Source organism: Pinus tabuliformis, chromosome 1_1 (assembly GCF_031772625.1).
Source record: "Pinus tabuliformis cultivar Carrire ecotype Pingquan chromosome 1_1, CPIR1, whole genome shotgun sequence".
In the NCBI taxonomy this organism is placed as follows: domain Eukaryota; kingdom Viridiplantae; phylum Streptophyta; class Pinopsida; order Pinales; family Pinaceae; genus Pinus; species Pinus tabuliformis.
The window spans coordinates 642,808,424-642,819,867 of record NC_142297.1 but is presented as its reverse complement, the minus strand read 5'-3'; the positions used below and the strand labels follow the sequence as shown (position 1 = coordinate 642,819,867).

At 35.8% G+C, this 11,444-nt stretch overlaps 1 long non-coding RNA gene across 2 annotated transcripts; it reads right to left on the bottom strand.

Moving 5' to 3' along the window:
* Nucleotides 1–403: 403 nt before the first annotated feature.
* Nucleotides 404–3,594, bottom strand: LOC149214986 (uncharacterized). Of its 2 annotated transcripts, XR_016250975.1 has the most exons (4): nucleotides 3,498–3,594; nucleotides 3,299–3,357; nucleotides 1,087–2,512; nucleotides 404–952 (listed from the first exon to the last, which is right to left on the bottom strand). It is a non-coding gene; the product is annotated as an uncharacterized LOC149214986 (long non-coding RNA). The 2 variants fall into 2 exon arrangements; XR_016250976.1 differs by lacking the exon at nucleotides 3,498–3,594 and having other exon boundaries at nucleotides 1,087–3,241; nucleotides 3,299–3,491.
* Between the last annotated feature and the right edge of the window lie 7,850 nt (nucleotides 3,595–11,444).

Sequence of the window (11,444 nt, the reverse complement as noted above, 5' to 3'; positions counted from 1 at the left end):
ATTAGCAGAACAATAATCAACCAACATATACTGGACAAAACTAAAAAACCAGCAAAGGGAGTGTGGCAAGTACTCAATAAAAGGTGATACAATGATGAATCAACAAGAGAGTTTACCTCACTTTCTTAATCACTTAGTTGCAAATATTTAAGAATAGCACACAATGTTGCTTCGCGTGATAACTACGCGCTTTCTAAATATTAACACCATATCTGTGGTTGCTTGATAACTTTTGCTTGGTGTCCTAATTTTCTCTACCAATAGACAAACGCGCTTTCTAAATCTTAACACCTGACCAATCAGACCCCTAATAATAACCACCTTCATAGCCCAATAAAATTATTCCAGATAAAAGTAGAATTTGCAGAAATGTAAGCCGATTATTCAATACACAAAATGATGATTAGGAACACTGCTAAATAGGTAACAGTTCAATGCCAATTCAATCAACCTTCATGCAACCAAGGAAAACCAACTCATCTTTGCAGTATTGAATGCCACATTCTTGCAATGGGATATATGTTGACAGACCATGCAGGCAAGTCATATGTCAAATTATGAATGGTGGCAATGATATCAGATCTAACCTCCGTGTTTGACAGACAAGCAACACATAGACCTAGTTTTCTTCTGTAAACATGTGCATGTAGCATCATCCAAGCAACGCTTTTCAATCATGCAAATTCAGACTCTTTGGCAGTGAGCAATGCCTCATCCCAAGTTGAAAGAAATTTTCCTAATGTACACAGTTTTTGTGTTATGCACCTCTCATAAGGCCAACTTACTAATACAAGCATGACAAATATTGAATATCTCTTGAGAAGGACCTAATGAGAAATTCTCAGGTTTTCCCGCAAGCCAGGGCATTGCTGCTAAACTCAATTTCCACAAGGATCTTCTTTCGAATGCTGTGGTTCTTCTTCCTCATCTCCATTAGGGCCACCGTGGTTTCCTGTACAACAATTGTTAACCAAAATTTATAAGAAAAGGTCATACATATTAAAAATCTTATACATTCATTTAACCACCATCACATTTATAACAGAAACAGATGAAAGTTTAAGGACGAGAATTACAGTTACTTACAGTTCCCCAGTTTTCTGAAAAATTGTTGGAGGCGCAGTTTCATGTTATTCTCTTTGCAAAACATTGTTTCCTGTGACTCAAATTGGGTAGCTTCTCCAAGGCTGTCGGAAATCTTTTCGAAGGTAAAGGATACATGTTCAAGACACGGACAGAGTTTGGGCAGTACCATTCCACAGTCCATTGTTTGATACCCATGGTAACAAGCCATAATGAAACTGGTAGCTTTTTCATGTCCTCCATATCCTGGGAAGATCCTTTATTACCCCATATAAATTTTCCTTGCACTTCAACCATAGGTGTCTCATCTCCAGCCAATTCCTCATTATGCTTTTTTTAATTCAGATGTGACAGATTTGTGAGATCCTTCAAACTCCAAACCCCATATAAATTTTCCTTGTACATCAACCTTAGGTGCGTCATCTCCAGCCAATTCCCCCTTACGCTTTCTTTAATTCCTCACTTTATCATGGTTTAATATTTGACAAACAAATGTGACAGATTTGTGAGACCCTTCAAACTCCAAACATTTGCAGGCGCTTTAGTTTCCACAATTAATCCAGGAGTTCAGTATTGAATACAGAGTGCTTAGTTTAGAGATTTCATGTGAAATCATTCATAAATTCAAGCATCCGTTTAAATTAAGATACTTGAGATTTTCAGGCTCTCCAATCTTAAATGGGAATGATTCTAAATATACAGACAATGAAAACGTTAAATAATTGAAGTCTAGAAATATAGCATATCTCTTTAGGCAAACCCTTGATTCAGAAACATCATTATGTGAGGAACTCAAATATAAATTGCCATGTCACGGAGAACATTATCATGAGTTCTTCGATGACATGCCCTATTGATTTCTAAATCCCCTTATTTTTTAAATTCTGAAACAAACCACAAACTCCCTGAAGATTTCCATAGTTGCACCCAATGGCCATGCCCATTAAATAGTTTCCCTGTTTGCTCAAAGCAAAGCCCTTGGGCAATCTATATTTGTACTAATTTGTCCACATCGAATCTGCGTCACCCATAAGCATAGCAGAAGAGAAGAAGCAAATCTCGACGTTTGAAAGGGGCAAGGAATCATAACTCCATTGATCAACGGGAGCATGAGTGTGTGGAAAAGATGGATCTGAGGGTTTTATCAAAGGTAAAGAAATCTCCCATTCATCTACACAGCTTTTTCCCTTCATTGCTGCGGATACTGCGTCTAATGCCGAAGGAATACATTTATAGTCATCCGCAACAGAATATTCCAACTCCATAGGAGCATGGTCCTCTTTGAAAGCTATGCTTGCAAACATCCACGCTTCTTGTCCAGAGAGGGGCTGTATTTCAATGGACTTCTCAGTGTCAGATCCTTCCTCCGAGTAGGGTATACGACCGTGATTTCACAGCTCGGCCAATACCACAAATAATATCTTGTTCCCTGCAACAACAATCAAAGATTTTTTAAATCTTGAAAAACTGTGACCCAAATAGCATCATAGAGGACATCACTGCCCTTAAATTTGTTACAGACCAATTATAACAAAGATGCTATCACAATGCCACCATGCCATTACACCATTTAAACGAACTCGGTCAACATCTGTAAGCCATGTCTTCCCCTGGGTTTGAGCATCTTTAATCACAGAACCTACGATCCCTAAGGTTGCAAAGCACTCTAGTCCCCTCACCCTGCCTAAAACAAAATTACTAACACAGAGGATATGGACGGATCTGGCATTTTCTCAGTCTGAACCAACCCATCAACATCAGCTGGTGCCCATATTGCCAACCCAACCCGTGCTCATGATGCCCATGAAATGTGAAGGCAAAAATAACAAGCACAACAGCTGCCAAGCACCCCACCTAAAACAAATATGCTAAAAGGGATAGATGGGGTGGATGGATCTGGCCTATTCTCTACTGGAACCGACCCAGGATCGGATGGCCCCGTCGTGCATTCTATACGCTGGACAGAGGATCGAAAAACTTGGTTTCTTCAAATGACTATCCACCGCCAAAACACAATCAAATATTCAGAGATAAATAAAAAAGGGAAAGACTTACATCTCACAGCACTGTGAAAAGCTTCGCTTATAGATCACGCTACAAACATTTCGTAACTGCTATAAATCGTTCCTTCCGTTTCAGAAAGGGCCATTGATCTGATCTGACAAACATGGGAATGGAAAGAAAGATCAGGTTTACAGGGTTTGTAAAATCTTACCTGAAATTCCGCATCTGGTATTTCATCGAGAGGTCCATTTCCATTGTTCTGTTTGCGCACTTGACACACAAGCAATCAGATCTTTAATCTCTAGGATCACATACATCATGAAGAGAAAAGAAATGTATATCATGTATTTCAATAGTCTTATCTTCTAGTAGCTCCATATTTACACCACAACTGAGGATAGTATCAATACCTAGTTTGACATGTTTCCCATTACCAGCTTCCAAGCCAAATGTTAGCATATAAGAGGAAAATCCAAAACAAGGGCTTTCCATTGATTGGAAACCTTTTTAGTGTTTTTTCATGGACTCTTGATTTACTCTTTGATAGCCCTTAACTTTATGTATATTTAATCAATGATTATTTTCCACAAACTATCTCTTGAAAATACCCTCCATCAATTATTAGTTACAAAGCATGTACCAAATAGAATGGACATCTTTCAACACCCAACCCCCCTCCTCTTTTGACTTGGCTGTATACTATAATTTGAGTAATGGAATTTTCTCTTCCTCCTCACACCCAAACCATAGAAATCTAATACATAACCTCCGAACTCTTTATAAAATTCATTTTGACATATCAACCAAAAATTGCTAGAAGACAAGAATTGCTTCAAAAATCAACTTTATTAGAGTTAGTTGACCTCTAATAGAAAACCACCTATAACACCAATGATTTATCTTAACTTTCGTTTTCCTTGGCATTGAAGCCCAATCTCTCTTTTGATAGCCATTTGGCTTCAAAAGGTAACCCAAATACTTTAAAAACCTCATTAAATTTTATAAGCTTAAAGGGAAAAATCATGATCAACCTTTGATAATCCTTAACACCCGACCCATTAAAATAACTTGATGGTTTTTGAAAGTTCAACTCCATACTAGTAGCCATACATTACAAATCCAAGGTTTCCTACAACTTCATAACTTCCCTCATACTCCCATTTGTAAAACGTTCAACATCATCCACAAAAAGTACATGAGTTAAATTAGAGTACCACCATTTATGACCCCTTTTATGGACCCTACCCCGCTTTGCTTCTTTAATAGATCTACTCAAACCCTCTACAACTAATGAAAAAAAAAAAGTTAAAAGAATAGGGGGCATCCCTATCTTAAATCTCTGTTAAGTCTAAATAAATTTGAAGCAAATTCATTTATGAGAACTACAAAGAATATAGATGAAATACAATTCATAATAAAGTTTATCATTGAAGAACTAAACCTCACATGCAAAAGCATCAACTTGAGTTAAATCCAACTCACTCTATCATAAGCCTTGGTGAGATATAACTTCAAAACCATAGATGGAAGATTTTTATTTTATTTTATTGAATGAAGACCCACTTAGGCCAACCATGTGGCTTCATGGATCCCTCTACCAACAAGGAATCCAAATTAATCATACAAGATGACATAAGAGAAAATTTTCTTAACCCTGAATCCAAATTAATCATACAAGATGGCATAAGAGAAAATTTTCTTAACCCTGAATCCAAATTAATCATACAAGATGACATAAGAGAAAATTTTCTTAACCCTTACAACAAAGCTCGTAGCATCTTTGTTGATCACTACCAACCTCACAATGGGTATCCATGAATAGTGATTCTAAATTTCATCCTCAAAAGTGACTTCCTCATAATACCAACAAAGAGAATCTCCTCAAAAGGACCATAATATAAGAAAACAAAACACAATGTAAATTTTAAAAATAAAATAAAAATTTGCAAGGATATCAATTCCTTGAAACCCTTGGATAAACCTCCTATGATATCCTACCAATCTCATAAAGGATATTACTTTTGATGCATTTTGAGGGATAGGCATGATTGCCTTGATCTTCTCAAGATTTGTTGCCACTTCTCCTTTTCAAATGAAATGGCCCAAATAGTACACTCGTGATTGAAAGAAATCAGATTTACTAAAGTTTGTATAAAGGAGGTGCTCCCATAGCACCTGCAATACTATCTTGAGGTGCTCTTCAAGCTCCTTCTTGGTCCTTAATACACTAAGATGTCATTAATAAACACCAATACAAACTTATCTAAATACTGACTCATGATACTATTCATCCTTGATCCTAAATTAGTGATATTCATACCTCAAGTCTACTTCTAAAAATATCATGGCTCCTCTTAGTTGATCAAAGAGGTCAATAGTTCTAGTAAAATGATACTTGTTCTTGATAGTCATCTTGTTTGATTATCTATAATCAATGCATAATCTGAGGGTGCCATCTTTTTTTTAACAAATAAAGTTGGTGCTCTCCATGGAGACATAGTGGGCTTGATGTACCCCTTGTCCAACATTTCCTTTAATTGAATCTTCAATTCCACCAACTTAGGTGTGCTCATTCTAAAAGGTTCCCTAGACATAGGTACTGCTCATGGTGTAAGTTCTATTGAAAATTTGATGTCTCTTTTGGGAGCTAGTATCGGTATTTCCTTAGGAAATACATCTATGTACTCTTGTAGCACTGGATGGTTTTCAGTTTTCAACTTATTACCTTTAGTTGAGTTTACTCTTTATCTTATCAGTCTTAAATTTTTCTAGCAAATGTCCTAATTCAACCTTAGTCACACCACTCGTTGCATATTTGGAAGCTTTAGAAAAAGTATATCTAATTCCCTCGCCAAATTTGGCTTAACTTCAAAAGGTTAGCTGTGATACATCTCCACATCCCATCAAATTAATAAATTCATCAAAAATGCCTCTCAAAAATATAGTCCTCACAATATCTTGATCAAGTTTGTTTTGCTTTGACTATTGGAGGTTGTACACAAACCTTTCAAGATAGTCTTCCAAACTCTCTTCTTCTTTTTTTATCATATTTAAAATCTCTTCTCTCAAATCCATGGCCTTTAATATTCTCGATATTTTATAAGAAAAGGCATATGCATCCCATCCCATGTCTGAATTGTATTTCCTCTCAAACCCATAAATCAACACAAGGTTGAATCTTTGAGGATGGCAAGAAACAGTTTGAGTTTTTTGCATCATTTGAGTAGTCATAGCTACGACATAATATGTCAAAATCACAAAAAAAACATCAGGATCTTTACTAATCACACCGTGAAAATGATGCAAGATTGATGGAGGAATATTCCTCATGTGCATTATTGTGGTAGAGTCCACATTTGGGAAACCAAAAGTTTCTTCTCTTCTTCATTTGTATGTGCCTTGCCTTCAACATTTACATACACTTCACCTTCTGCCATATTTTTTCCTTTGAAAAGGCTATATTCAGTGTTTATGTGTGGAAATGTTGGGTCTCTAACAAGATTGTAATCCAGTTCTCATTTTGATTGTTGATTTGGTTCACCTGTCAATGTTTCTTCCATTGTAGGATCGACTAAAAATACTATTAGTTATGTGTTTCCACTTGTTGTAGATCTTTGGTTTCTTGAGTTGCCTACTACATGCCTTAAATTTGTCACTAGAGTCCTACCTGTTGGTCCTCTTTTTATAAATTTCCTACCAGCAAGTTGGTATTTAAAGGGCTATTTTTATTTGAGGTAACTACTCTACTCTTTCTTTTAAATATACACCTTTTATCTCTATCCCTATTCATACAACACTAGCATATTTGTAGAATCAAGGAGAAAGAAAACTCATTAAAGTGAATGTGTGGGGCTATTACACTTCATGAAATTCTGGAGTGAGGGTGTCTTTGTGTCTTACCATTCACTATCTCACTAGGTCTAGAATGCTAGTATATTAAAAAAAAAAAAATCACACACAACAAACATTGAAATTTAAAATATGTAGGAAAAATAAGCCATGAATGTGCTAATCCCTTTTAGCATATCCTTGGAAACAACACCAAAAATGTCGGTCAATTTAATTAGCTTAAATCCTAGACATTAAATTGTTAATCCATGTGTATTAACTCGTGAGATACTAACACCATATGTGCATGGTTTGGGACATGAAATAGATTGTTTAATTTATAAGGAAAAAAATTGAAATTACGACAAACTATTTCAACATAAGAGAACTCAAAATAATTAAAACACTATAGATATATCACTAATTGGTTAGTCAATTAAAGAAACACTTTATCTAGCATGTAATACAGTCTTTCACTTAGGTGATATTCCTAAGCGTTCTTAAGTTGGTCTACCAAGCAAATCTCATTTTTCCTTCTTCAATAAATCCTATTCTTCTATAGGTTTACGATATCATATTCCAAATGAAAAGCATGTGAGAAAATATGAAAAAGAAGATCAATCTAATGTATCATTCAATACTTCACAAAGAAACTATTCATCATTGGATTTAACAATATAAAGTTTCCTTAGTAACACGGAATGGAATTATTTTCATTGTTGAGTGGTTTTGCAATAGAATGAGAAAACACAATTTATCATTAATATTCAAAAAGAACTCATTCTTCGCTACAGGGGAATAACACATTAGGGATATAAGCACTAGAAAGAAAACAAATAAGTGTAACAACCACACATATAGGTATGGGTGAACCTGAATCAAATCCCTTATTCCATATGTTGTTTTCATCAAATACATATCACGATGAGCAAGAAAGGATAATCCAATAATTAGCTTGGCCAATATAGACTTAAATCACTTAAGACGAAATAAGAGAATCCATTATCGTTTCCTTCAACTAATTTCATTAACTACACACATTGTTCTTAGCATAGTGGACCACAAGTTTGACCATAGGTTGGTGCTCATCATGTCCATGTTGGAATTGGTTCGATGGACATGGAAGCATTTGGAGGTGTCCAAGAGGAGAACACACATTTGTTTTTCATCTAGAGGCCCACAACCATGTTGAAAAACAAGTTGGGTTACATGATTATTATGAGAGTTACAAGACCTAAACTATTAAACTATAATTAGTAGTTAATCAACATCTTAACCCCCCTAATTCACCAAAAAATGATGAAAAAGTTATTAAATAACAATTTATTTACCTTGTATCTCGTGAATGACATGTACATCAAAAATAGGGTAAAAGGAGTGATAATATGGTAAAAATGGAGGATTAATATTAGTAAAAACTAGCCAATTGGCAATGAAAATAACATAAAATCATAGGTTTAACATCTCCCCATGCCTAAGGTTATGTGTGTCCTCATGCAGATAAGAGATCTAGCTAATGTCCTAGTGTTAAATGTATCCAAAATTTGAGCAAAACTTTAACTAATCTGTCAATGACTACTAATTGATATGTTCACATTGGCTACTTTTCTCTTTCACTCTACTCTGAGTTTCTTCTCCAGAGTTCTATTATGTGATGTAAAATACTATTTGTGCCACTTCTTGGTGAGCTTAAACAACTTTTTATTCTTGGATTCCATATTTTCAATGTCTTCCTGCAACTATGAGCTTTATGTTTTTAACATAGTATTCTCACTTTTTACATATATATCCAAAATTTTTAACTCTTCAATCTTTGCTTTCAATTTCTCAGTCTTCTTTTGTCATAGTATGTTTTACAAGCTCAATAATTTGTAGTGTCTTCAAAATTACTTGGCATACCAAAGTCAAAACATTGATATACAAGATCCTTGGGATCAAAAAAATCAAGCTCTAAACTTTTTGAATTAAGAAGTTGAAGACTCTTTATGTCGGACATGACTATGCCCAGTTGGGATTAGCTTAGTGTGGAAAGAAACATCATATTTAGAGGGACATGGAGTACTTGGAAGCTCAACACTCTATTTTTGGGGTTTCTTCTTAGTCATTCTTTCGATGAACCTTCTAGACATCGTTGGTGTAATTGGAGCATGTTGACCTTATTTCCCTTACATAAACGTTTTTTAGAACTCTCTCCAGAAATGGTGATGACCTCAACTTCATGAAGACCAAGTTCCTTACTATCAGTTTTATTATTGTGCTTAGAAACAACATTCACTTACTATGGAATTTCCTCATGTGTAATGACTCCATCAATAATTTATTACATGCAATGATCCGGATTTAAACAAGAACGCAACAAATTACAGAGATAACCATAAATACAGAGATGCGACAGAAATAATACTTCATTTCATTAATGTAAAATATTGAAATATGTCATCTCATCCATATGAGAAAATATAAAAAGTAATATCAATCTACTATATCATTCAACACTTCACAAAGAAACCATTCATCATTGGCTTTAACAATATAAAGTTTCCTTAGTCAAATAGAATGAAAATATTTTCATTGTTGAGTGGTTTTGCATAGAATGGGAAAACACACTATATCATTAGTCTTAAACAAGACCTCATTCTTCTTTACATAGGAATGACCCGGTAGGGATACAAGCACTTAAAAGAAAACAAATAATTTTAACAACCATGCACATTTTGTCCCTAAAATAAAAGAGAAAATTGAGAATTATAAATACTTATCAATTTATGCTACAGAATGAACACAAAAAGAGTAACGATGACCAAGTTGAGGGACCCTCCCAACCAGCTTTTCCTTGCCTAAATGACCACATTACCACAAATTTAATGTGCACAAGATAACTTACAACACCAACTCATTGTTTGTATTAATGAAAACAAGGTTCAACAATACATATTGATGAAAATACCTTGTTTCTCTACTTAGTGATTAACAAATCAAAGGATATTACATAGATCAAAGAATATAATTATGATTATACTACTATTGTCATTACATTCATGTTACATCCCTTAGAGGTTGTATCCTTTTTACATCTGTGGGCACAGGCCATTATAACGTGCACGTGCACTTTGCCAGAGTTGTGTGGGCGCCCTTCATTATAGAGTGCCCCCACGCCCATTGCCTTCATAGGACTTGGGCGCACGCTGCCCCCAAATCATCCCAACTTCAATTTTTTGACTCTCCAATTGAGCATGACCCGTCATGGGGGATCATTGGCCTTGGTGCTAACTCGGGGCCCTGACAATGGGTGTGCCCATGTTGTGCGACGACTCATTTTGCAATGACATGTCGATATGGCATGTTATCCACATCAGTCTTGCTTGAAACTCAAGAAATCAACTCACCTAGCTATATAACTTCGTCTTGTGATGTGTCCATGCAACAGTGCAACTCGATCACTACTTTGGATATCACATGCCCCTACCATACCTTTTAGGGTCTGACATCCTCCCTCACTTCAAGGTCCTTATCATCATCGACCATTGTCTAGCCAATAACCCAATCCACCGAGTCATCAACCAAAACTTGACACCAAGTCTCTAAACTCTCCTTGAATTGATGCTTCCATCCTCCTCGAGAAACCAAAGTTTCATGCCACTGTGATCCATAAAATGCTATGGATATTCCATTAAACAGTTTGTCATGAAATATGTAATAAAATTATACATAACAATCAGAAATCTATATTATGTGAATTATTTTTCCTTAAGACTTTTGGAGTTATTAAGTTACAGTGTCATGCATACAATATCTAAATTGCGGAAAATAGAGAATAGACAAAAATAAAATCACTCATAATCATAAGAATACGAGATATACCATGGGAAAGCGTTTCGAGATAAAACCCAACTAGAAGGTGATGTTGCTCTACTCTCCTTATCTAAATGGAAACGGGAGGCGAGTATAAAAAAGTGAGGCTTGTGGCCCATTGGCTACTACAGTGCATGAAAATTCTCTATTTTCTATATCCATATCCACTCTCGACTACTCTGCTCATCTATGGAACAAAACACAGTCCCATAGAGTGGAACCCCTTTTCCTCCTAGTGGCCTAGTTATAGCACAGTTTGATAGCCTGTTATTCGTTAAATTCGACTTTTTCAACTCTTAACTAGAGTTATAATATGGATTCTTCTAGAGTCTACTTCATCATGATCGCATGGCTAGCCCATTTCCCATGAATAATGGGGATAACATTACATCCTCTCCCCCAAATCCCCATGTCAGATATGAAACCCAAGGCATTAATTGCCTTCATGAATACAACTCACAGCTCAACTGGCGTGGAATTTTGGTAGTGTCATTGGCATGCCTTCCACGGTGTATCGAGTCTCGAGCAAGGAGGTGGTGGCAAGCCCACACTCCTCCTACATTTAAAGTGCATTAATAATAGGTTCAGCCACCCTGTTGGCTGGCGAGATGAATACAATGTTAAAAGGATTGGTTCCTATGGTAATGGCCACCCATTTCCTCAATTGCTCGAAGGCA